Source organism: Triticum dicoccoides, chromosome 5B, assembly GCF_002162155.2.
Source record: "Triticum dicoccoides isolate Atlit2015 ecotype Zavitan chromosome 5B, WEW_v2.0, whole genome shotgun sequence".
Lineage (NCBI taxonomy): Eukaryota > Viridiplantae > Streptophyta > Magnoliopsida > Poales > Poaceae > Triticum > Triticum dicoccoides.
The window spans coordinates 310,486,364-310,490,157 of record NC_041389.1 but is presented as its reverse complement, the minus strand read 5'-3'; the positions used below and the strand labels follow the sequence as shown (position 1 = coordinate 310,490,157).

Here is a 3,794-nt window from a genome sequence, read left to right as displayed (position 1 = left end):
TGCACGAACCCTCTATGAATACATGTAATCCTCAAGTTATAGTTATCCTCTTTGATACCCCGGCCTATCACCCTTGAGGTCCTCGAATGAAAACTATAACAGGTTACGTCCAACTGCTCGCTCTCTCCTCCCCTCTTATCTTGGATTGAAGCAGGGGAAAACTCTCCTCCACATTGCCTGCTGATTTATGCCCCACATTTTACTAGCAACAAGCTCAACTTCGTGCTTCTAGGAAATAAGTACATGATTGTTTATCCTCCTATCTAACAGTTTAAGTTTGTGAGCTGATCCTGTGTTTGTGTTAGCAAGTCCAATTCGGCGTGTTCTGATGATAGTGAAGAAGAAAAGTGTCTTCTGATGTGGTGGTGCCAAACAAAACTTTTATGCTTATGCTGAGCTTACTTTTAATATTGTGAACATGACAATTTAATTAGAGGTTGTACTGAAGTTCCACTCATTTTATTATGTGTGCTAAGCTTACCTTTGTATGTCAGGAGTTTTTCTTCATCTGTTACCCTTCCTTTGAATGTAGTTTATCTTTGTAGAGAAACCAATCTTGGTGTTTTTCCTATTTACATTTCATTATGTTTTTAAAATTCCCTAGCACAACTATATATAACAATGTGGCTATGTGTTTTCTTCTTTCAGTGTCTATAGTGCATTTGCATAATGTTGAATTTTGTGCTACAAAATATACATTAGCTGATTTAAACAGCTGCTTTCCTTCGTCTAATCAAATGCCCTTTGTTCAGCTCGATCAAGCACCGAACGTACGATACCTCCAAGTTCTGCACACGTTCAGCTCGATGACGTCTCTCGAACTCTTTATCCAGCAAAGTGTCGAGGGAGAGTTCCGTCAGCACAACGGTGTGGTGACGGTGATGGTGAAGTGATCCGCGCAGGACTTCGCCTAAACACTACAAAGATATGACCGGAGGCGAACTGTGGAGGGGGGTGCCGCACACGGCTAACAATTGTTGGTGTGTTCTAGGCACATTTCCCTTATATATATATATATATACATATATAGGGTCGCGCTATTCGTCGCCCTGGGTGAGGAATTCTTATTCCTCACCCCAGCCTATCCCACGTCCAGAGTTTTGAAATGTAAGAAATAAAAACAGGTGAGGTAAGATTACTATGGGGAGGAAGGAAACCATTCATCAGCCGTATAAAAGGGAGAGAGGTAATCTTACATTATGCATGGCACTAAGTTACGTCCTGTGAGAAACTGTTATGGCGCTGCCTGACGTAAATTTCCCTCACGCATGCTAAGTAAGTTATGGCGCTTACTAAGTCTGCACACCCGAACCACTGCCGTAAGAGATAATAAGCTCACACGGTAACTTTACCTCCGCATCAAACTACCTCTATGTGCACGAGCTGCATCACATGATACTACCTCTATGTGCACGAGCTGCATCACATGATACTCAGTTCCTTTAAAAAGATCTTTTCTGCTCCTAGAGAAACAACGAGATAGTGATGCATTCAATTTTTTCTTTTCTCCTTTTCGCTCTATAGTTTCATCTAGATTTGGTGTGATGGTAATCTCAGTTGTAATCTTTTTGGAATATTTTTATTTGAATGACATTCCTAAGAGAACCTTATTGTTATCATATAAACACAACATCACCTTTTAATTTGGGGAGTAGTGTTATCTTTAAGGGCCTGAGGCTGAACTTTATTTAAACATTGAAGAATTTACATATCAGCTCTAAGAAAACAGAGCTAGAATTTACAGGGTCGGCTCTCAAGAAAAACAGAACTGGAACTCTATACATTGCCTCAGATAGCTCACTGATTACAAGACCCTCCAGGGAGAACCCTATACTCCAATACACTCACATCAGGGAGAAAAAAGCAGGAACTTGATTCTGAAAGAAAATGAAACTGGTTAGTAGAAAGCAAGGCTGGAGCTATTCTGCCATCTATACACACTCCACCAATACAGGCAAATGCAACTAATTTTATTTGTTCTAAGCAGGCGATTAGGTGTGCGGAAGGATGCATGGCACATCATTTATCAAAAATATGTTTTCTTCGAGAAGCCCGACTGATTTGCTCTGTGCCTTTGAGAGCTGTTGAACAGCAACATCAAATGGAAGAGTAGCCTCCAGAAGTCACATGTTGCAACTCAAATAGGAACAAAACATTATTCCTGGGATAAACTCGCAGAAAGAATTTGGAAGCAAACTCAAATTACCTTTACTCGCTAATTTTGGTCTACACAAGAGAACAATTAAACAAATAAACTGTATTTTTTCTACTCTTTATCAGGGCTTCATTGGCATGTCTACATGAACCAACAAGAAGCACATCTGAAAACGGGCTGCTAGTGCTTGTTTGCTAAAGAAATGTTAAGCACGATTCAGGAATAAAATCACCTTTTTAATTGCTCTAAACCTCACTTTTAGAGCGTGTAATAGTAGCCCATTCCGCCATGCCTCGCTGCAGTCAGCGAGACACCTCCTCTCTGCCTGCCCATTGGTGGTTGATTTCAGGGCCATGTTGGGGTTCCGGTCACCTTCCGTGGCCTCTGTCCGCAATCTGCTAGATGTCGCTCACCTTGCCATTGACATTCTTCATGTTCTGTTGCTGGTGCATCTGGAGGCATCGCAACGACGTCGTGTTCCTAAGAAAATGGAGAGTATTCCTAAGAAAATCGAATTGCATATAGTAAAAGGAAGATCGCTACACAACTTCACAAAAGGAAGATAGAGATATGAAGAGAACTAGTAAGCCCATAACATAGCTTTGTTGGCAGGATTTACCTTACGTATCGAAATTTGATGTCAGGACATGAATTTCTGAAACAAACAACTGCAAATGTTAGGTTTGCTCGCCATATAACCCCGAATGGAAAACAGTAACAAAACCTGAATCAAAAAAAGCCTAGCAGGACTCACGATTTAGCTCGCCACCGTACGCTGACGTTGAAGCCCACTAGTGTGCTCCGCCGACTATATAACCACCCGCAGCAGTGCCGAGGCCGGCCGGCGCTTGCTGATGCCACCCGTCGAGCCGGCCGCAGGCACCCAAAGCTTGTAAACCTCTGGGTAAAAGGAAAATTGTCTTAGAAATTGTCCTAGAAAGGAACGGCTTAAAGATTCACGTACACCTAAAGTATACATCTTCTTCTGCCCCTAGATTTCTTGGCAGAATTTCAATTATTGATTTGCCTGGTAAATTCACAAAACATAAAGCTAGCATCACCGATACAAATTTTATCTTAAGAATAGCATAAAACAAAAATTGTCGTAAGGTGAATATTCTTTAATTGAAGAAATATTGCTTGTATGTATGTGCAAATTTTGATTAACACAAATTTGCAGAGAATTAGCATGGTCAGCTAGGTACAGGCTGATTCTTTATGTACATCACTACTAACATTCAATCAAGTCAGAACCATCATTTTTTTACTTCAGGATTCACATGGCCAGGTTTCACACTGTGAAATTTAGACAAAACCAAATCAGAGAGGATTCACATGTCCCGTGAAAACAAAAGTTGATCTCAGCTAGAATGAACTCTGATACTCTACTATTGTCCTTTTTCTCCGTAGCCTTGAGCTCCTCCTCTTCTTCTATGTCATTCACACGGGCTTCATATCCTCCACTATGATCTCCCCTCCTCCTAGAATTGATCCCACCGCCAGGAACCCTTCTCCAGCATTACCTCCATCACCCGAGCTTCTCGTTTTCCTTTCCTTTCTTGCCTTCTTGGTCTTCTTCCTCTTTCCCAGCACCGCTCCAAAAACCAATAACCCTAACCTCAGAAATTCAGAAGTTCAT

General features: G+C 41.3%; 1 long non-coding RNA gene across 2 annotated transcripts; it reads right to left on the bottom strand.

The window, feature by feature from the left end:
* Nucleotides 1-1,657: 1,657 nt before the first annotated feature.
* On the bottom strand, nucleotides 1,658-3,788 carry LOC119308627. 2 transcript variants are annotated; one of them, XR_005150215.1, is made up of 5 exons: nucleotides 3,545-3,788; nucleotides 2,910-3,055; nucleotides 2,775-2,810; nucleotides 2,388-2,635; nucleotides 1,658-1,877 (listed from the first exon to the last, which is right to left on the bottom strand). It is a non-coding gene; the product is annotated as an uncharacterized LOC119308627 (long non-coding RNA). The 2 variants fall into 2 exon arrangements; XR_005150214.1 differs by having other exon boundaries at nucleotides 2,910-3,788.
* Nucleotides 3,789-3,794: the final 6 nt, after the last annotated feature.